This window comes from Camelus dromedarius, chromosome 22 (genome assembly GCF_036321535.1).
Source record: "Camelus dromedarius isolate mCamDro1 chromosome 22, mCamDro1.pat, whole genome shotgun sequence".
Lineage (NCBI taxonomy): Eukaryota > Metazoa > Chordata > Mammalia > Artiodactyla > Camelidae > Camelus > Camelus dromedarius.
The window spans coordinates 16,526,964-16,551,106 of NC_087457.1; positions in this window are offsets into that span (position 1 = coordinate 16,526,964).

The window sequence follows — 24,143 nt, forward strand, 5'->3', positions numbered from 1 at the left end:
AGAGGTGGAAAACTGTCTCACAGAAGAAAAGGCAAACTCCTTATCCAAGTATTCAGGACTCGTAGTCTGACCCCAGTGATCCTCATTCTGGAGGGAAATAAATTTCAGTCCCAGTTAGAAGTCTTTTTACTACGTCCCCCACACAAGCCGGGCATTTCTCCATCCCTGCATTCCCACCGAGACCAACCCCTCTCACCGGATAAAGTGCAATGCCTTCTCCCTCCCTATTCTCAGCCAACCCGACTTTAAGGCAATCAGAAGGTCCAGCTCCTTCAGAAAGTCCACGGGACACCGTCTTCAGCACTTTCTTAAACTATTCCAGACTACTGCCATCTCTGTGTTAGAGATGAAAAAATAAAGCAGAGAAAGGCTAAGTAACTCGCTTGAGGTCATTGAGTGCTTCCTAATGGCAGCTCCAGCTACACTGCCCTGTGGTTCTCATGAATGGCTTCTGCCATCTCACTTTGTCACCTCAAAGGCTGAGACTATGTGTTCTGCTCCCTACGTGTGCATCCTCCATATACTGGCTACCTAAGTGCATCTGTCCAAAGGTTCAGACAGTGACCTCTTTAAATTCCTTCTCATCCTTTTGCACCTCCTCCCTAAGCTTAGCGGAATGTTGAACTTACATTGGACAGACCCTTATGTGCCCTTGACTGACCTCAAAGAAGATAAATACATATGTATGTATATATATGTGTGTGTGTGTATACAAATATATATATATATATAAAGTTGGGTTTTCTTTTACCGAGAAACAAACACTAATTAGAAAAAATTATGTGAAGACCTGTCAGGACACCGGTCCTCTAAACCTTCAAGTGTGCTTCTCATTAGCACCAAGCATCTTTGCTCTCCTTTCTCCTTTCCTTTGAATTTGACAAATAAATTGAGTTCAGTCTGTTGAGTTTAATGAATTCGTTTATCCCATGAGTTACTAGGACCTGGAATGTGATGGAGAATCTCTGGGACCCTGTCAGGATCTGTCCCTTAAGTTTTTTTTTTCTTTCCTTGAAATTATGTTTTATAGGAATTAGGTATATATTTAAGATTCATTTCAGTAGCCTGGAGCAGGTGGGTGCAGCCCCTTCCTGGTAAAAAGATGGTGCAAAGTCTCCCCAGCAGAACTCAGTACAACAGTTTTCAGGCAGCTGAAAACAGGTCTAAACAGGTAGCATCAGAGATAATTTCCAAATTCAATTATACTCTTTGCTGAGGAAATACACACACCCCGAAGAGGCAGTTTCAGTTGTGGGCGTCAAATGAAACCTAGCATGTATTGAGCATTACTGATTTCCTTCTTAAACTTGAACCCAGGAACAGTTTGGATCATTTTAAGGACAAAGGACACCTTGGCTGGTCCAACCCCTGGCTCTCAATGACCTTCTCCTTTGCCTGAATTCAGCCATGGCTGTGCAGTTTCTACTCCTGACTTCTTTTGTACATAATCTGCCTCCATACTCATCGCCTGGCTGATGGTTGGTGACTCACACTGAGCTTCCCTTATAGTGCCATTTGATTTTAGGATACTGTGATCTCGATGAAACTTTGCAGTGTTTTTGGTTTGTACACTTTCTGTTAATGGCATCAAATCCGTAAGTAAATAACACTTAAGAAACAGTCATCATGGCCTCTTAGCATAGGCGTGTCTGCATAGTAGTTTTTATGGCATTATATTGGTGCCCTAAAACATTTTGAACGCAGCACAGACCTTAAAACAATAATTGAGCACCATTAGCTTACTGCAAAAGGCCTTGGCCTGCAGGGACCGCTCCTGCTGAGAGTCACCTGAAAGGGCCCCCAGGCTGCAAAAAGGCCCCCCACGCAGCAGAAGCCCACTGGGCAAGCACCTCCTTGCCTAAGGGCTAATCCCAGCCGGGCGGCCCATAAACACCATTAGTAAAGCCTACTGCTGAGTTATTATGCAGCAGAAGGATGCTTGAAGCGGCTGGTTGGTATTGTTGCTTTATTTCTCCTCTGCCTGCGTCAAAGTGGCAACACTCACTTGAAAAGATCGGGCAATTTCCACTTCTCGACTGTGGCAGAGAGTGAAGAGGACATATGGATTTACTATATGCTGTGTTTTCCCGTATCTCCAGTGCATCTCTTGGACACGGACTGTTGTCATTGGTAAAGATAAGTCAGCAACACAAAGCAAAAAGGAAGACAGTGGAACTAAATTATCTCTCTGAGCATCTTTTCCAAGATTCCAACCCATAACCAAACTGAGGCATTTTGCTCGCTAACTACACAGGCAGTTAAGCTGCCTTTTGTGAGAGACCAAAGAACAAATGTACTTATTTTTGTGAGGAGACGCTAAATGAGTAATTCTTACCATTAAGTCCCACTTTTTGAATTTAGCTTTTTTTAAAAAAAATTAATCCTTTCTTCCTCTATCACCATCCCCCTTTACCTATTCCTAAAAGTTATGCAGAGTTGAGATTTCCTCAAGTGGCAAATGAAAGATGTAGGTGGCAAAACAAGGCCAACAGTTTATTTTTAAAATATATTTCATTTTTTTTAACTGCATTACGGGAATATGCTTGCAACAAGACAGCTTATCCCCTTGTCTTACTTGTTAACACATCCTTCTCTCACCTGAGCCGTGACATAACACATGAAAATCAAGAGGACCCTGAAGACATGCGTTTCAGCTCTGTTTTATTTCTGAGGAGAGAAAAAAGTTTCTGAGGAAGTGACCCAATCATTCTAACCTGTCACCTTCATTAGGGCTCATTGGTGTCGATGGCACTAAGCCGCCCCTGCAGGCCCACAGTTCGAGCTGTATTCTTCACAGGGTCGGACAGGATGAACTCTCGGTGGTAGTCGCTGACCTCTGAGTCACGCCATCTTGCAGCCGGCTTTCCGGAACGAGAGCATCCTTGACGGCTTTGTTCTTCCCTTGTGTAGACCTTGAAAAGCTGAGGAGACTTTGCAGAGGGATGGGTCCCAGCGAGCCCATCAGACTTGTGGCTAGAATGAATGTTTAACTTGATTGGCTTTCTGCTTCCATAATCATCAATCCACCCCTGGAATCGTATTCACAGTTTATGGACTCTCTGTCTCTTTGGCTCCTTTGATCTACAGACATTGTCTTCCAATTGGGCATTTGCTGGCCTCCCAGCTCATCAGCCCCCGAGTCCACCTAAATAATGTGCTACATAAGAACTTAGTGTTTCCCAAATAACAAAAGATGGATCTGAATGCTTCAGTGCACCACGAAAGGCTGCTGAAACCATCAATCTTGCTGGCTCTGGTAGAGGTCAAGCGACGGCAGGGCCAGCTGGCCAAACAATTAACCACGAAATTCAGTTCAGAGCTTAAGAAAAGCTGTCCTGTGTTACCCCTTCCAGCAACGAAACTGTCAATATTTATAGCAGGTCACAGATGAAGAATGAAGGAAATGCGTCAGTTGCTGTCAAGAGCAGCAAAGGCTGTAACCATTGGCGAGTCTCCCGTGTTAGTCCTATAGCGCACGGAGTTGCTTGAATCAACCTGGACATGGAAAATGTCTTTTCAACCTTCTGGACAAGAAATGGCATGGTGCCCGCCCATGGAAGGTTATGCTTATCTTTCTCCACTGTCATCATGGTTGTTTCCATTTAAGTCAGAAAGAAACTTCCTTGTTAATCTCTTGGAATAAAACTTTTCTATAATTGTATAGGACCAAGTGTACCCTCAATGCCTGTGAGCCCATAAAGGAGAAAAATAAATTAATTAACTGATAGCTTGTGAAAGGAGAGAGTTACCAGCAGGGGTGGGGGCGGGGGTGGGGGACCCCTGCAGAATGAACTGTTTCTTTCTTATATGACCTTCTGCTTTGCCTCTTAGTTCCAACCCTAAAATTCTATATATATCTTGTCTGTATTCTTCAGATCATTGATCAGTCCTTCTTTTCTTCTGTTTGTCCCCGATCACACAGATAGAGATATCTTCTCCAACAGACTTTCCTTTCCTCCCAATTTCTGTCACATAGGTTTTAAAGTCAATTTCCATTTCCGCTACATCTGCATACTTGGGCACTTCATGCTCTTTCCACCCTGCAGGATCTGGCTGCTACCCATTTAATTTTTACTGCACTGCACTGAGATAGGCATCTTTGGCCTCATTTTTTAAGAACAGAAATAAAAACTCCGTGTACTGAATTAATTGAGACAAACCACTGAAAGCACCTAACTCAAAGCCTGGTCTATAAGGATCAATACATGTTCTATGATATTAATGATTTTTACTGTCAAATAATTTAACTTGCCTAAGATCATGTCATCTATGCGTGACAAAGCCAAAAGTTGAACCTAGAATTACTTAACACCTAAGTCTCATATTTTTCCTCCTCTACCCAATTTCTTCAGTTAGAAGCATATCTATTCTTAAGCCAGGACAAATCGAAAAGTGACAATATAGAAGGAGGGTATCAGAAGGGACTTTCTAAGGAACAGGACGAGCAGTGGTACCCAGGGACCTTCAGAATGATGGCAAGAGGCAGGGCAGCAACTGCTGACTCTCGGGGCTTTTTGACAAGGTGGTAAGTAAGGTCCAGGAAGCAGGCAGGGAAAATCAGTGCCAAAGTCTTAGAGATGATGGATTTCCAGGGGAAGGAACATTATTATCTTTAGGTCTTCTTGGCACTAGTGCTCTGTAATACTAGAGAGCAATTCTATGTGCTTTGCAAGAATAAACCAACAATGGTCACAAAATCAACTGAGATGACACCATAGGGCACCTGACACCATCCCTGTCAATCATACCTGTTCCATAACATACAATTGTGGCCACAGAGACGGGAACAGCGCTGAGAGCAGTTCCGGGGCTGAACCAGAAGTGGGATCATCAGTCCCCATAGGGGGCGGGAACCTTTCCAAACTATCTCTGCGCCTACAGAATAGAGCCCTCGTGGGAGAAGGTGTGATGATGAGGTTCTTGGAATCTACTTTCAAATATGGTCAGTCTCCTCAACTTCCAGAAAAGTTCTTATCACAGTCATTCCTCAATCCAGAGATGTCAAGGAGTTCCCAGAATATTTTGAGAAATGGGCACTATGAGTAGAATAACTGTATGATACCCAAGATAACAATACTCACATGAAACGTTTATTTAATTTCATATTATTCTTTTATCTACACGTATGAGAGAATATGACTGTGTTCATGCAAACATATGGATGCCATCCTCTGTTACAAATGTGCAAGGACATATTACTGTGAACACATTTGGTAAGTGAGAGAAATGGTAAATGAAAAGGCATGTCAACAGGGTGTGTGCAGAGATCAGGACACCAAGAGAGAACACGTAAGGATGGGAGGCTAGCGTGCTGGAAGCCTGAGGAAACCACACAAAAATGGACCACATTTCTCAGTGGTCAGCTACTTGGAGACTGAAAGGTTGAGTGGATGAGGTTGGGACTAGAGTCCAAGACAGAACTAGGAAATGGAACACAGAGCATTATATCAAACAGGAAAGAGCCCTGATTTTGACTTTGGATTTCTAGTCCGAGATCTGGGATTACTGATCGATTTCAAAGGGAAAGAATGACCTTTTACTTCCGGGTTTTGGTGTCCTCATCCACAAAATAAAGGGACTGGATTAGATGCCACTCAGCAGACAGACTATCTCTGAAGGCCATTCCAGTGCTAAAACCCCTCACTGTGCACTACGGTAAATCAAATTCAGTGAGTATCGTGTATGCAGAAAATAGTCTTTTCCCAAATAATGTTAGTTTGACGGGTAGTAGCACCCATTCATCCAGCCCCTTCTCTGTACTGGTCTACAGACGTACGTACGTTACCTCTAAATGAACTCAGTCTGACAAAAGAGGCTCGGTCATTACCTAACTTAAGGTCAAAGTGAATTCAAACTCATTTTTAAAGAATTTATTCTTTCTGCTTCACCCAGTAGCCTAAATTCCCTCATCCATTTGTTATCAATAAACTTGTATCTTTCAAATAGCAGAAGGTCAAAGCACAGAGAGGAGATATTATCAGAAATCCATGGAGAAAGCGGACAGGAACAGAATGGTAAAGGGAGATTCATTAAATAAATAAGAACTTAGCCTTCCAGCCTCTCCAGATGGCTCTCCTCCCTCCCATAGGGGTCAGCATTTCTTTACAGCGTTATGAGGTAGGGTTGGGGTGGGGGAGGGGGCTAAAACAAAACAAACCGCAAAATTACTACTGAGATGCATATTGCAAAGTACAAAACACGCCTACAGATACTTCGTTTGAGCCTACAGAGTCGGTATTACTAACCCGTCCTCAGGGTGAAGAACTCTGGGATCAGACAAGGCAGGACTTACTCAAGGTCACAACAACAGGCGCTCAAAGAACATGGTCTGTCAACTACCCCAGTGTCCTTTGTATTACTTCAGCAGCAGAAGACTGTGCATTTCAAAAAGATGGATGTGTACTAAATATATTTCATTGGGGATTGGTATGAAGGGACATAGACGATGAAGGCCAAGACCTCAAGGTCAGGGATCTTTGGAAGTAAAACCTCCTCTTCCTCTCTCTCTACATCACAATTTATCCTCTGATAAAGCCATGTGGAAACTAGCGGGGGCTTTTTAAAGCAGTGGAAACATCTGATGAGATGCTGCCCGGGCAGGTTCAGTCACATGTCTGTACGGGGAGGGAGCGCGTACCCTGCTCCCTCTTCCCCCTGTTGAAACATAGGGAGTGCCGGCTGTCCACAGGTGTTCATGGACACCTACTACCAACTTACCCCAGTGCTCATTGCTACCCTTCCTTTCATATCTGGTCCCCAACTATTCTGAGCATCAATCCTAAAATGGGCTAGCAAAGAGTCAAATAACTGTCTAGAAGTTAGAATTATAACTTAAACAACCTTTTAAACCTTATTTGGGGTTTTTGGAGCTGAGAACATAAACTGACTCAAGAAAAGACTTTAAGCAACAAAATATTTTTTCTTTTGATTTTTAAATATTACTATAAACATGAAATATTTTACAGTGGTGGTTTCTAAGTACAGGCTGTCTTAGGATTTTATTTTTACATTTAAAAGTATATATAAGCCTTTGTTTCCAGATTTCCGCTTGTTTGCTTCTTATTAAATCCAAGTAGATTGCCCGTGGATTGTCTGTTGTATGCAAAACAAGCACTTCTCCTAAGTGAAATCTAGACAGCAGGGTACTTCTCGCTGGCCTGGCGTCATGCTTGATGGTGACCGATGTACAGTCACAAGCCTCTTATCAGAAAAGTCGATTCAAAACAATCCACCAAAAATGTAAACATGGCAAATTACAAAATGCAGGGGGAGAACACCGACCCACTTGGGTCTGAGGAAAAGTGATTAGAAAATGGGTTTTCTGAAATAAAAGAAGCTGGCCGGTGGGGTCAGTGTGCCCTTCCATCCACTAAGCCATGTAGATAAAGAATCTTATTGTTGCTGGAAGAAGTAACCGGATAGAAGCAAAGATAAGTCCGTGGATCTGAGTCAAAGTGAAACAGGACTAGTGCTTGCATGGAAGTGGACAGGTCCTGAAGAGAACTACCTGTTTGGAGGTGCTGAGGCATAAATGGCTCCAAATACTGGTGACATCTGTAATGAAGACCCAGTGAGGGCAGGGAGTACTTGAGTTGCAAAAGTTTCCTAAAAGATTAGCAGTAACACGGTGAAAAGTTTAACAATGTGCCGATCGACAAAGCAAGAATTCTAAAATAATAAAACCTATACTTCATCTCTTTAAGATCCTATTTATTAAAAATCAGCAGACCCATTCTTCGTTATCGTGGCTAGTAGATCTTTCCAGAACGTGGCAAGAACTATTTTTAAAGCAAAAAGGAAAAAAAAAAAAAAAAAGCAAATGGCTAGGCTCTGAAGTAGATATAAAGACCAAAGCAGAAGGTAAATGTACTAAATTTAGGTCATGTGCAAAAGGAGGCACTGCTCCTGGACTCTGGGGCTCAGAAGGCTTCTCCTTACAGCCTGCCCACCACTATCAACAAGAATAGCTCAAGCTTTCATTTTCCTCGGACCCCTAACTTCGTTTAACATCCATGGCACAGATGAGCCCTGTGGTCGCAGTGTGCTTATTTTTACACTTTTCTCTTTGCCTCATCAACTCTGCCCTCCTCTCTGTTTCCCCTTCCGTTGCATTGCGAATAAACTCCTTTTGTACCGACATACAGCTGTCTTACCTGGTCTTTGTCATTATGGGAGAGGGACTGTCCTGATGACATCACCTTTCAGTTACACCACTTCTCAACCTGTCTAAACCTTTCTAAATTTCCCTAAAAGGAGGGAGGTTGGCTGAGTTTTTCCCGCCCCCAACTCAGACTTTCACATCACGTCCATCATTGAGCTGTTAGTTATCTGACGAGGACTATGTACCGTTTCATCCTCTCTGACAACCCCACCTCCTATTGGTTTTGACCGCTGGGCTAGACTAGGAATCTCGACGTCACCACCCTGTCTTAGGTCCTAGCACAGTGCTCCGAAGATACCTGTTGAATGAATGGATGAACGATTGAGTGACTTCCCCAGGGGCCTCAATGCCTTTGTATTCTTTCCCACCACTTGCTCTCCCAATCATTCTTTAGGAAGGAAAAAAAAAAACCTTCCAAAATGGATGAGGCTAAAAATAAATACTGATGATCGAAGAAGAGCGACCCCCCCCCCAAATTCTCAGTGTGTGATGAATATACTTCTTGCTGTAAGGAAAACTATTGCTAAGTTGCTCGAGTCTGAATATAAGGAGATCCTAATTAGTGACAGCTCAGGGAGAGCAGCATGGATTGAATAATAGATGGAGAACAGAAAAGGTGTTTTCTGATGTGACTGAGGGTGGTTAGAAAAGCACATGAAAAGAACATTCCCTACAATTATATTTAAGGAAATAAGAGAGATTCAAGTTACTCAGAGAAAGGCTAACAGCAGTTGTGAAAAGTGAAGCCAACCTGGATACTTAGGGCAAAATTGTAGGAAGGCTGATTCTGGGGGATGAACCATTGAGAATGCAGCTGTAAGTTAAGGGGATTCAAGTAACTGTTTGCAGGATTTTTTTTTTCTTTTTCTTTTTTTTAAGTTGGAGTCAAGATTTGTGCTTGGAAATACACACTGAAAGGATTTTCTCAAGAACCGACTAAAAGAATTAACTACAGTTGACCTCAGGTTACAAACAGACAAAAGCTAGGAAGAAAAACAAGATTTATCCCTTAATGGGAGGCAAAGCTGGACTCTCTAATTATCTTGTGTCCCTGTAACTTTCTGTCTCTAAGAGTGACTGTCCTCGCAATGGCCCCCTTGGGGGAAAGTCGTTTCTTGTGCTGTCGTGACTGGCTAAGGGTGCTGCTCCTGACGCGTCCATAAAGAGGAAAAGGACTGAGGGATTAAAAGGCAGGAGGACTCCAATCCCCAGAGCATCTCATACTATTTAATGGCTCATGTTTATTGGTTGCCAAACAGACAGCTTCCTGGAGGCTCCTGTGTTGGGTCCAGATGTTTATTGCTGGGATTTTCAAAGTACCAGAGAGGCACTACGCACGACCCAACCTCAAGCAGAGAAGGGAGACATCAGCATTCCTGCAAGCCTGCCCTCGTCCATAGAGCCTGGGTGGAAGAAGCCAGACCATAAAATCTTGGGGCCCTTTTCTATTGCCACTGACCTTTCCCACAACACCATTTATGGCCTCCAAAACCCTCCAGCTGTATCTCTCCTGTGGCCCTTACTCACTTGAGACTTCATATTATCGCTATTCATAGGGAGCGTGTTACGTCTCCCCTCCACTGAATCCTCCCTAGAGGAATGCTCTAGGTTGGGCTTATCTCTAGATCTACCTTAGCACGAATATAGACTTACTATATGACCCAGGAATCCCGCTCCTGGGCATATATCCAGAAGGAACCCTACTTCAGGATGACACCTGCACCCAAATGTTCATAGCAGCACTATTTACAATAGCCAAGACATGGAGACAGCCTCAATGTCCATCTACAGATGACTGGATAAAGAAGATATGGTATATTTATACAATGGAATACTATTCAGCCATAAAACCCGACAACATGACGCCATTTGCAGCAACATGGATGTCCCTGGAGAATGTCATTCTAAGTGAAGTAAGCCAGAAAGAGAAAGAAAAATACCATATGAGATCGCTCATATGTGGAATCTAAAAAAAAGAGAACATAAATACCAAACAGAAACAGATTCATAGACATAGAATACAAACTTGTGGTTGCCAAGGGGATGGGAGGTGGGAAGGGACAGACTGGGATTTCAAAATGTAGAATAGATAAACAAGATTATACCATATAGCACAGGGAAACATATACAAGGTCTTGAGGTAGTTCACAGCAAAAAAAAGATGTGACAATGAATATATATATGTTCATCTATAACTGAAAAATTGTGCTCTATACTGGAATTTGACACAACATTGTAAAATGACTATAACTCAATAAAAAAAATGTTAAAAAAAATAAAAAATAAAAAAAGTAGGTCCACCTTAGCACGATGCTTGGCCCCTGCTAGGAACTCAGTGGATGCTTTTTGAGTGGATAAATGACTTCTATGAATTGAGCTCTTTGAAAAAAAAAATTTCTTAGTCCCGGAAGAAATTGTCTTATGCAGCAGCTGTGTGTTGGGCTTGAGCAGGCGCTGGATTTTTCTCAGCAACTATGGGTAGGATTCAGTCCAGGACACACCTGTAAGAGGTAGACACGGGTAGATGCAGGGCAACAGCCCTGGTGTCCAGCACACGTGCATTTGGGCTCTAGGGCTAAGGGGGAGGCTCTAAATGAGGACGGGTTTTCTTCCTCATCACTTTGCCAAAATAGCTGTTGAAATTCCAAGCAAATACCATAAAGTAAAATAAAACAAGATCAAATAAAATAAAATAGTAAAATAAGACTAGGTAATCAACTGCAGAGAGGCTGCTGGTGGGCCAAGTGAAATTCAACTTCGCCAATGACAGCAGGCTTTCTGCTCTTTAGGGGACCACTTTCACTGGGATCAGGTGGTTTGATAATAAGAAAACAAGGACTAAACATGGAAGAACCTCAGGATTCCAGGATTTGATAGCTGGAAACGCCCTAGATGTCAGTGAGTTCTGCTTCACTGACAATCTTCAATAAGAACTAAGGCCGGGACAGATTTAGTGGCTTGTCTAAGTAATGCAACCAGCTAGTGACAGAACCTCTCCCAAAAGAACACCTCAAACACTGACTACATGAACAGTGAAACCATCTCCCGCCTTCTCCTGGAAGTATGGGTCACAGCAGCATTCTGATCTCTGGGTTCAGAAACTGTTTTCTGACAACAACATTATTTTTATTTTGTATCATTGCTTCAGATGACGTTTAGAGCTGGAGTCACTCCAGGACTGCAGGAAAGAGCAGTGAAGTGACATTCTTACCTGAATGAAGCCCCAGTCTATGCGCTGGATACTTAAATCCCCTTCTCCTTGGTCTCCTAATCTATAGAACAGTCCTGGCCTGGCTACATCAGAAGGTGAAAACAAATTTAAATTAGGGAATGAACATGAAAGTAATGTGAAAACACCAAACTTTATTTGAAGTATGGAAATCACTTTCCCTGTTCATACTGTAACACTGGGGCTGGTCAGTTTCAAGTTAAAGGACGTTCATGTTGGGGCTTCCTTTGTAGAGGTGGGAATGGAATGTACTTTTCCCGAAATACATTTCAGGGGTCTGGAATCCTGACTTCAGAATTTAACAACGGAACACAAAACTGAAAACTGGATTCTCCAAAATAAGCAAGTGAAAGAAAATGTTTTTAAAATCCACACCAAGGAAACAGAGTGCCAAGCACACACAACTTCACTTCCTTTACTATATGTCGGGAATTTAGCATTTAAAAATTTTCAAGTACAAGCCTATTATTTTATAAACAAGACACTGGAGCCGAGGGAGGTGACCTGTGACTTTGCTTAGTTATTACAGACCTGGGGCTAATTTATTTCACCTCTCTGGTAGTCGAGGAGATTAGGCAATTTTAAAATAATACTTGGTTAAATCACTGAATGATAGAAAGGCACAGGAGGTGGTCAGGGTGATTGCTACTTGAAGTTAGACACAGAGAAAAGTAAACAGTTCAAGGAGAGCATCTCTAAGCTTTTCTGTTGAATACGACCCACACAAAAGGCTCTTTGCTTATAGACAAATGGTTATCCCACTATACTAAGCCGTTTTAGAAGGCATATGTTTTGTTCCCTCTGTGGCCTGTGGTTGAAATTAGATCAGAAGAAAGTCTTTTGCAAACCAGTCTTTCACAGTATGGAAATTTCTTATTTGTACCTAAATTTTCTTTTAAAAGGATTTTTTTTTTAAGAAAAAGGGGTTTTTAGCACTATTAAACCAGGAGACAAGCTGAATAAGCTTAAAGGAGTTTCACAGGCATCATCAATGATCTTTTTCCATTATCTACCAATCAGAGCCAGCATTTTGAGAAAGTTCTATTTTAATGAGAAAAGAAAAATAAAAAAGCATCATTGAACTCATGAAGATTAATGACAGAGCCCTGTATTCAAAATTCAGCAATTCTTGCTTCACTTCTTACTGTATCTCTATCTCACTTTTCTCACCATTTTTTTTTAGCTCTGTGAAAAATTAAAGCCTGCTAGGATATATTGTAAATTAACATCTAAACACAGGTTTCATGCTAGGAAGTGTTTGCCTGTATGAGTAGCGTGATTGGCTTTTCTTTATTTCCCGGATAAGTCTTAAAGTGAGGACCAAAGACACAAAAAGAGAAGGGAAGTAGGCTACATTCTGTAGCGAGATGAAGAACTGAGACCAGGAACTCACTTTTCATTGTAGCGTGCTCTTGAAAGTTATTTGAAAGTAGAATCAGTGAAAAATGCTTATTCCCCAAGCCTGCAGTTACCCCTCTTTTATTTACAGGCTGGCAGAGCAAAATGCTGACTGTGTTTATAAATGGATTTATAGGAACTGATGAATCAGGCCCTGAAACGAAAAGATGGGTAGACCCAGCTAGCGAAAAGTGAAATCGAGGTGACTTTTCAAGCATCAAACGTTCCAAGTCGAAAGGCATTCAGGGTTGTTTCTGTTTGCTCTCAAACTGTAAACTTTGACAGGTACTTAAAAGTCCATCCCAGAAAGTGTTTCAACAGATCATCTGCAGCCAGTCGTTAAGGCTTACAGCCTAGCTCTACTGCACACACACACCGCTCACTTCAAATTAAATGTGTAGTTACTTTCCTCCGGGAAGACAGGACCTGTTTGCTCATCAGGCTGTAAGAACTGAGACAGCTGTATACAGACACACAGTCTCTGAAAGGTTGCTAATCAGCATGTGCAAGAAGCCAGACAGATTGTCTGATTCATTGCAGCTCGTGTTTTCCGATAATTTCCATTTATTCACTCTACATGTTTATTAAGTACAATCTACGCGTCATGCACTCTTGCCAGGGCTCCAAGTCCTGCCATAAACAGGCAGATAAAGTCCTTCTCTCATGGAGCTTGCCTTCTAATTCAAGATTTTTTTTTAGCACTCTCAAGAGAAATGGCAGGAGACGGCCAAGTCAGTAAAAGCAGAGGCAAAGCCTCTGCATGAAATGAACGTGAGGTGCTCTGAAGTTCACTGACTGGTAGCGACACCAGGCTGAGAGCAGAGAAAGCCTCTCGGGGAGGTGATATTTAATCTGAGGTCTGAATGACAGGCGTCCCCTTCTGCAGATCTGAGGCAAAAGGGTTCGAGTTATAGAAGATTAGAAGTGCAGAAACCCTAAGGCGTAACAGAGGAGCAGCAAGAAACACAGGCCAGTGATTTTGGAGCACAGCAGACAAGCGGGTGGGGAATGGGGAATCGGATCAAATACGGGCTTAGATTTTATCCTAAATGGGGGGAAAAGCCATTGGAGACTTTAAATTAGAGAGTAACATAATCTGATTCGTGTGTGAAAGAGATCCTTCCGGCCATCCTAGGGAGGATTCATCAGAAGGGGAAAATATAACATCAAAAGGCTGAGTGTGAAAACCACCACGACACTAGGCAAGAGAGCAGCGTGTCCTGGGCTAAGGGGATGTTAGAGAAAAGTCAGAAGGGTTCTGGGGACATTTGGAATTAGAAATCGTAGGACATGTGGCTTGATTAGATGCAGGGGTGGGAAGATGGTGAGGAAAAGAGGAGAAGCTCTCAGATACCTGACTAGAGTAGTTGCCATCTACCTAATTCCTTGAGTGATTACTTGAGTAATGGGGTAGATGGCAGTGGTGTTTACTGAGATGTCCAAGACCAGCGAGTGAGCTGGCTGGGGGACAAGTCTGGAGTGGTGCTTTGTGAAATTGGAGATGCCTAACTGGAGGTGGACCCGTGCGTTTGGAGTTCTCGGAGGCAGGAGCAGTGGACCATCAGCAGGCACAGGTATTTGAAGCCATTTCCTGGGTGTAAAAAGCGAAGAGAAAGCAGAACGCTTGGACGTGGGGACGTTAAACAGAAGAGAAAGGATCAGGGGCTACTGAGAATGAGTCGTCAGTGAAACAGAACGAAGAGCAGGAGAGAGACTTCCCGATGGGAGATCCAGCTGATCCTTCCCTCCCCTTTAGCTGTGTTTGTGGGGGAAACCAACACAGACTCCAGAATAAATTGAAGTTTCTTAGTAATGCTGCCCCTTGCACATAACATTATTTATTCATTTCTCATGGATGACTTTTCTGAGAGGCAGGAGAGGAAGCAGTGATATCAGGAAATGACTTCAACTGCAACAAAGAAGTGAAAGGTCTGGATGATGAAAACATCCACACGCGTGATGGAAATACCACATCGAAATTCATAAAGCAAGACCTACCGGAACTGAAAGAAAAGTCGGCAGAAATACATGGGTAGTGGGAGCCTTTCATTCTTGTCTCTCAGCCTATGAGTGATCCGACTTTGGCTTTTGAAATCTGAAACAATTGGGGTAGAGTCTCTTGTTACTTTATTTTCCTTTTAGTTTTTGAGCCATGCTTTGAGAAGGGAAGGTTAAAGCTATGTAAGGTCAGAGAAAAATTATCTGAACCTGGATCCAGAGCACCTTTTAAATTCCCTACATGCTGAAGGCCAACCCTTCTGTAGCTAGGAAGAGTAAGTATTTAAATAATTTGCATACATCACATTAATTAACCATGAGCCCACACACACATATATATATATATATATTCCCTCTGTGAGACCCAGCAAGTAACAACGAGGATGTGTATTTTTCTCAGGTGCTCTTAAAAAATAAAACCAATTCTCTTTTGGGAAAAGAAGGGAGCAAGAGGAAAAACCACAGTGCAAATTGGGAAGAATAGAGGTCAGAACACATTGCCAGATTTGTGTGAAACAGAAGGGCGCAAAAAGCACTGTTTTTCACTTCCAGAATTTGTTTTCTTGTTGTGGAGAAGAAACCCCTGTGGAGCCTACATAGGAAAAAATTCTAAAATTAAATAACATAGCTCTACGAAGAAAAGAATTTTCCGTCTAAGGACTGGCATCTGATGAAACAATTAGCAGAGATCAGGGGACATTAGTCCCAAGTAGATTCCTCTGTTCAGCTGTGATGTGATCTTTCAAGAGGTTTAAATCGATACATTGTAATCCGGCTGATTGGGTTCCTCAGCGGTGATTATCAGTCTCCCTTGATTATTAACCTGATTGCTATCTGAATCAAGGAAAGCTATTCAGTGATTGCTTCTTGATTTTCTTAAAAAAATATTTTGACTGCTTAACGCGGTATCTCTTACTTATCTTGCGTCTTGAGCAGCGTCTGCTCTACTGTTGTTTTGGTTCAACTTGGAAATATAATTTACCGGCACAAACATTAAAATTAGCAGTATGTTATTATTTATGGGTCAAATTGGGCTGTGATTCAATTCACAGAACTCAGAAAATCAACAAATCATCAACAGGGAGTTGACTTCACGAGGGAATTACTCTGTTGCAATTGCATTTCACAGACGAGAGGCTCTTGAGCTAGAAAAAATTCTTTGCTTTATAGAAATAAAAAACAGTGCGTTAGTATTGAACATGCACTTAATTGGCAGATGTTATTCTGGTTGGATTATGGAGGGTACCTCATTTCATTATCACAGTAAATTCAACGAAGAGACTGAGATTCATGAAGGCACGTGATTTACCTGTGGTCAATCATGTTGTCCGGTTAAGCTAAACCAGGGACTGAGTTTACTTTCTCTGCCTTCTCAAAGAGCGTGTGTTCCACTACTGAGCCCTGCCAGCTGCCTTCTTTCTCAAATGGAAACCTTGTCAAGGTCACGAGTGTTTTTAAAAAAGGAGTTTAGATCAAGAAAAACCTTAAAATGGTGAAATTTCTTCTATATGGAAATATTTTCCCAGAAAAGGAGGGAAAAATAGATCCAGGTACTAAATAATAACATAGTAACAAGATAGTTACAGGAGTTATAACCGTTTGTCAAGCACCTTTACTATGTCAAAATGAACTTTATACATGCAATACCTTATCTACAAAAATACTCAAAATAAAGCCTGCCACATAAAAGAGAAATAGGGAAAAATAATATGTAATAAGTAATACAATACAGATCTATAATTCCTCCCCAGTTGTACAAACCGAATGACTCAGAAATTCAAATGTATTTTTTAACTCATTTGGCGACAAACCCTGACATAAACACACGAGAAACTGATGTGGTCTTTATTTTTCCCTGTTGATATGAATAGCTGGAAGTTTTTTCTGCAGAAGAATTAATGCAGTTGTTTATAGGTACTCTCCTAGTTTTCCCTAATAATGTTACATGATATGCACAGTACAGGCACCAGATGACCTGTAAACACTATACTGAATTCTAAAACGCACCTGGTCCCAAGAGTTTTAGAGAAGGGATGTGAACTTGTTATAATTACTAATGCTTTTATTATGCTTACTATATGCCTGGCATTGTTCTTCACTTCTAAACCTTTTTAATATCTGTAAGGTAAATACTAGTCTTATTCCCATTTTGCAGATAAGAAAAATGAGACTCAGAGAGGTTAAGTAACTGACCCAAAGTCACACAGCCAGTGTGTGGTAAGGATGGATGGTAAGGGAATGTAGGCAGTCTGCAGCATCCTTGCTCTTGTCACTGTACTACACTGTATTTCAGTAGGTACATGTTCCAGCATGATGGCTCGGGAAGCTGTAAAGTAGTCAGATGCCTGCACCTCTATGTGGAAGACTTATACATTCTTGCATCGTAGCGGTAACTCAGGTAACATAAGCTATTGCTGTGATAGGATTCTCTGAAATGGTAAAATATGCAGTAAACTTCTTAGCAAAACAAAATACACTTTTATTTGACTTACATGTTAATTGCATGCCTAAAAATCAATATATATTAACTAATTAAAATGATACAGAAAATAGAGTTAGGCACTTAACATAAATGATTATAAATAAGTTTTCGCCTGCATGAGTATCCATTGGACATCAGACATTGGGAGGATGCAGGGCAGTTCTTCACTGGGCAGTAGCTGTCTTGCCTACCCTTGACCATGCCCATTTAATGCCAGGAGTCCTCCAATACTTGCCAATAAAATAGACCCAGAAATTGCCAAAAGATCCCTAAATGATAGATACTTCCCAGTTTAGAACCACTGCTGTAAACCATAAGCCATTCTATAATTACCAGTTGTGGTTATTGTTCATATTCATGATTCACTAATATTCACTAATGAATTCATGAATTCAGTAATATTCATCAAACCACTCTGCATTACTACTGGGTAAGACTGGGTCAGTTAAAATCTACCAGTAGGACATTCAGAATTTCAATTCCATAATCCTACAAAGAAAAATGCAAACACAAATTTTCACCATGTAGATTTTATTGTCCTCTATCTTTGCTATTTTAAAATTTTTATGCTTGATATTGGTCTTATATTACAGTCTAAAAGGTTCTGCCTTTCTGACAAAATTAACTATAAATAAAATGCACCACATTTTGAGTCACAGGCAAGAAAGAAACCCAAAGGAAAATATAATGTCATTACTTTTGGTAGTCTAGTTTTACATACATAGAGAGAAGATACATATATATATATATATATTTATAGAGAAAAAATATACAGAAAAAATATTTTATATATAGAAAAAATATATCTAAAATCTATTTAGATAGATAGATAGACAGACAGACAGACAGATAGATAAAGATATAGAAAAGAAAGGTGGAAGGAAGGAAGACATCCAAGAATACAAACAAGGTATTCTACTGTTGGTTTTATTTTATGAGTTCTCTGAGCATTACTTCCCTTCTTTTTACCTCTTGAAATCAAGCTCATCCTAAAGACTATTCAAATGCCCCTCTTCATGAAGTCATCTTCATTCTGATGCTACACCATCAGAATTAGTGTTTCTCTGATCTTTGTGCTTCCATGGTACATTTGCAGTACCTACGGTGTAAAATGCATTACATTGAATATTTCTCATAGTTCTTTGTTGACATTACTGTTTTTCCTCTTGCACTGTATATATCTTGAATTTAAAACTTTCTTATTCATTTCTTTATCTATTTTATAACAGCTTCCAAGAAACAAAAACACAGAGAAGAGAGAGAAGTGTCCATGTGTGTGTGTGTGTGTGTGTGTGTGTGTGTGTGTATGTTGTGGTTGGGGGAGATAGGGGATTCTTTTTGGCTGAGATAGAATAGGAGGGGCCAAAATACCTAACTTCCTTAAGTTAAGTGGAAACTACAAAGGATTTAGCTTTCGTTATTTTGGTCAATAAACTTTTGGTGAAAAATAAATAAATAAATTGAAATTAAGTTGTTCTTAAGGGATTATACCACCAACATAATGTATATTTTAAAAAAAGACATATTCAAAAAGGCTCTGAGGAATACCTGTCTAAGGTTTTTATGCCACAGTGAATTTCTGGGGGTTTAACTAAGGTAAGCGTTCATCTCGTCAGTGTGAACACAGCAGGTGGGTCAGAGAACACGGCACACAAAGGCCTGGGGACGAGGGCTGCCTCTTCTTTTGTGACTCTCATTCATGACGACTTGCATTTAGACAAACCGAGCAATCCTGTGTCTCAGCTAATCAGACGTCCACTTAGAAAGAGATGGTGGCTTCCTATCCAACTGACACCTTGCTAATGACCAGGCCATGTCCGAGACATCTTTTTGCATCCCAGATGAAACCCTTACCCAAGCCATTGCACATACGGGCTACTTTCTTAGAGAAAACGAAACCGTGCAAGCCTCAAGGTGGAAAACACTGAGGGGGATCACATCCAGGGTTTGCTGTGAAGTCCGGCACGAGGTCCTCTGTCACACGCTGTGGTGCAGGGACCGAGAGGTTGGAGCCGCAGGACCACAGCTGACCGGAGGCTGGGTTGCATGGGTGCAGCTGGTTCCTGGGAGCTTTGGAAGGGACCTCGTTTCTTAAGTTCTTATAAATGGTTTAGGTTGAGGTTATTTGTTACAGCAGTTGAATATCAACAGCAATGTTGGAAATGGCAAATAAGTGTTGTGGAAGAACCATGTGTTGCCTAAAACTGAAGCAAACATTTTATCACAGAAAAGCCTTCTGAGCCATATGGTCCTGCCCACCTCCTGAAGGACATTTGTAGTCCTCCCTTTCCTGTAAACAGTTTAAAGTAACCGTGGTAAACATTCTGGAGAAAAGCTAAACTTGCATGTGCTACTCTCCTGTTGATTATTTGCGATAATAAGGAAATGTTTATGCGCGCAGAGGCGAAGTTTACGTGGGAGGCCCGAACGCGGACTCCCTTACGCGGTGATTTATTGCTAGTTTATGTGGAGAATGAGAAATAAAGACCACAATTTTCTGTCCTGACACAACATTTCAATAGCTCCCGTGGACAAAGCTCTAATACTTAGTTCATCAATAAGACGTTAATTCCAAACAGAACATATTAAGGAAAAAGACAAATGTGACCTCAGTTATTATTTTTTCTCCCCCTTCCACCGTGAACTATAATCTTTTCTTTTTTTTCCCAAAGGAAAAGGTATCATGAACATTTTCCTTCCTGAAAAGAAGTCCTAGAACCCTGGGAATTTCTTCAAAATCATGGCAAGGTTTAACTGAGCGACAGGTAGCGAATCTGGTTCCTAATACCTGAAGAACAGAACCTGCACATGTAAGCATACTTTTCTTAGCACTTCTTGGAAAGTTCTACTTAAAAAGAGTGGACATCCGTGGAAAGTGGCATTCTAAAACTGGACGTTTTAAGCCGATCCTACCCGCTCTCCTCATCATTACCCGCCATGGAGATAATGTCTATTTAGGATGGACGCCTTCTTATAGGGAAAGTAGTAGGGATAAGCGAAAAGCTGCTTCAATATTGCATCCGAGCAAACGCTATCATTTTTCTTCTTAAAGGGTTCAAAAGGCATAAATATTGGAAGTGTGGCAGACTCACTGTATACTCTTAGACTCGTGGGAGAGTTTTGCGTATCAGAATATCGTCATCTATATTTCTGTTCGTCCATCAGATCTTTTGAAACATGTAATGGTTCCTAGTTGCCAAGAGAATGAACTCAAAGCTTCTCAGTGTCACATACAAAGATTTCTACAATAAAGTCTTTACCAATCTTTCTAGAACTAGCTATTCCCACTTCCTCTAGCCTCCAAGCCATGCTCCCTAGACTCTAATAGCCCCATACTGTTTGTGATCCCTTAGATAAGACACAGCTTTCCCTGCCTCTACCTTTATCCACACTCTTCTCATCTTAGACTGCCCTTCTCGCATTGCTGTATCAAGAAATACTACTTTTTAAAGTCCAAATATCACCTCTTCTGTGACGCCTTCTCCATCTCAAACCCCGAAGCATCCTCTTCAGTTTAAAGCACAATTTGTTCCATTTCAGTGTGGCACCAAGCAGAGCCCACTTTTAATTTACAGTCCATTCCTTACGTGTCCTCCTTCCAATTAGATCCAGAGCTCATTTAAGACAAACAGAGCTCATTTTTTTTAAAAAAAAGATTGGAATAATTTATTTGCAAAGTACCTATGTGATTTAAAAAAAAAGTATCCAAAATATACAAAGAGCTCTTAAAACTCAACAGAACAAAAATCACACAAGCCAATTAAGAAATGGGCAAAATAATCTGAACAAATACCACACCAAAGATATACAACGCAGAATCATATGAAAAGATGCTCAGCATCATTTGTTATTAGGTCATTGCAAATAAAAACAACAGCGAGCTTCTTATCACTGTAGTAGGTGCTCCATTAAAGGGTTATTTTCAGAACTGTCTTGCAGAAAGAAGCCAGTCTGATAGGTGAACATCCAAACTTTAAATTCCCCAAATAAGCAAAGGAAACCCAACAAGACACAAAACAAAAATTAGAATTGGAATTTCAGGATATAAAGACTATTTCCCAATGATCCTGATCTAGAGGTAAGAGTTCAGCCAAATAAACCTGAAGAATCATTGAGGGTCAAGAAACAAAGAGTTGCTATAAACAACTCAAACAGTATAATCTCTGTCTTTATGGAGCCAGAACAACAGGACACCCAAATTTCCTAATTCAATTGCCAGAGACATGACATGTTGTTTCAGACACAAAGAACCTCTGGATGGGACATGAGTGTGATAAAGGCAATACTGAAGAGAGGAGGAAGAGTGTCTTCCCCCAGAAGGAAAAAGGGACCTCTCCCTGCTCGGGTGCTGGGAAGGGGGACTCTGCACCTGGATCTTCATTTCTTTCTTACCGCCCTTCTGCCACAAGGCAACAGCTGGAAGCAGTTCGGGTTTCTGGGTAGAAAGGGGTAGTGCCCAGAGCACAGTGGCTGGGACAGGAGAGAGGAGAGCAAGGGCCGGGGGCCAAAACGGTGTCATTAAAGTAAAAGATGGTCCTGAGGGTGGATGAGGTTTAAGGGAGAGCTAGCCAAGAGATTTCTGCAGCAAGTCAAATGCGTTCAAGTGTACGTCCCCACACCATTGCCCCCACATGCCACCTGGGGGACAGCTGAGAAAATTATAACCATTATAATACCCAGATATGGAATGGTACCAAGAGATGCCGTTTAGAAAGATCAAACAAGATCTGTATATCCCTTTGTTGTTGTTGTTGTTTTTAAAATCTGCTATTTTTGTTAAAAAAAGGAGCTGAGGGCAAACCCCAGGGATAAGATTTCCCAGTTTTTCTCCACATGGTTCTGGGAGACCTCCTACCTTCTTCACTTGCCCGCTAACCCCTCTTTATTTCAGAAAGTGCACAGGCACTCAGATAAGTGAACTAAACAAAGATCTAAGACCCTCCTCTCTGCTTTCATTTGATCTTCCCTGAACTCTGCCTTTATTTACATACTTCTTTATCAACCTTAACCTGCCAGGTTGTGGTGAGAATTAAGGGGGATGAAATACATAAGAGAAGTAGTGTCCACCCCACATCTGAGTTTTAGCAAGCACTGATGCGCTTTGAGCAATTTTCATTTTAAACACCACTTTCCCTCATACTCTTCTTTCAATTTATTATTTGGGGACCCGCCTCTCAATCCTGCTGACATCCTCCCGAAACACCACAAACACACACACACACACACACACACACACACACACACACAATTCATAAGATACTCCCAAGATAATTCAATGTGCCGATGACCTTTGGAGATGAAGGCGCAGTAAACAAGGAGCGCTGTTTGAGAAAACATGTCCTGCTGTCAGCTTAGGTGGGGGGCTGAGGGGCAGGGGAGGGCCGGAGAGAGCTCTGGGGAGGGCTGGAGGTACAGAGAACATCTCCCGTAAAAGCTGTAACACCGCCACCCCCCGCCCCCACCCCCTGCGCTTTGTTTACAAAGAAAAAGAAAATAGCTAATTGACGTAGGATGTGGGTGAGCTTGGTTTTCGTCTCAATCTGTTCTGCCTCATCTTGCGGTTGCCTGAGAGCACATCAGAGCCAACCATTTCCAGCGCTTTAGGGGGTAAAAAGAAAGAAAAGAAAAGAGCTCAAGAGACTTTGGATCCTCCTCTCAGACTCAGGCCAGCTAAAAGAGCAATTCCAATCCCCTGAAGCTACTATTAAGTAAAAATTATGGAAGTGTCAAATTCAAGATCTTGAGAGATTACGCTAATTTCAGCCCTGGATATTTCATTCCGATTGATTAAATAAAGAACCTGGTTAGAAGTCCTCTTGAAAGCAAAATCTTGAGCAAGTGGCATCAAATATTAGTCAACAGCAAAAGAAATCTTGAGCAGGAAAACCTGAGATATTCTTGGTGGTTTATGTGTTTGATGTCTCTTTTGTCCAGATGCGTACATCGACGTCAATTGCTCATAAAAATAAACGTATTTTCCTAGCTTAGACCCAGGTAATAGTGCATGATTAAATGCAGTGATGATTTAACAATGGCTTCTATGGTGTTCAACAAAATCATTTTGCTTTTTTTCATTCTAAAATACAGTGGGGACTCAAATGGAAGCGAACATACAGAACTAAGCTCTGGTAAAGCCTGCATCATCTAATCTAATTAAATATCTAAACTTTAAAATAATGTTCTACTGAAGTTAATAATCACCCACAAAAATTTCAACCCCTGAGATTCACATTCTGGAAAAAGTCTTTGTAGAGATTTACAGTAAGAAAAGACATCCTTCCTTTTCTCACGCAATCCATTGTAAAGCTACTGTTACCTTAAACTTTATTTTCTCAGTTTCATCGAAAATTGGAACTGGCTGACTAAGAGACTATGTGAGTCAAGCATAAAATAGATGTACCTCTTGGAATCCTTGTACGCCGATGTCCCAGCATCCTCTGCTCTCCTCTTTGTCTACGGAGAGATGATGTAAATGTTCCCCCGCAGTGATGAGCAGGCTTATGATTTCATGCCGTGTGGAAGGAGTGTGTCAGAGCCTTTGATCGGACCATTTCCCAGGAAAAGCCAAAAGCACCTCATTTTTCTGGCTCATTTTTCTAGGACCTTTTGGACTCTGGTTTTCCCTCTTGTGAGGGCTATAGATGAGACAATTTTATTAGGTATTGTTTGGTTTACTGAGAACTGAGTGTCCTTGGGTATGACTTAAGAGAAGCTCTTACCAAATGCTGATGTGTGACTGTATTCGGTGTAGCACTTAGATTCATCCTGTCTGATCAACCCTCCTGAGCCCCACCTGGTCAGGGTGGAGAAGTTGGTCGTGAGACATGAGAAGTTGGTCAAGACATGAGCTTGGGGGTCACAGACTCTCAAGCCTT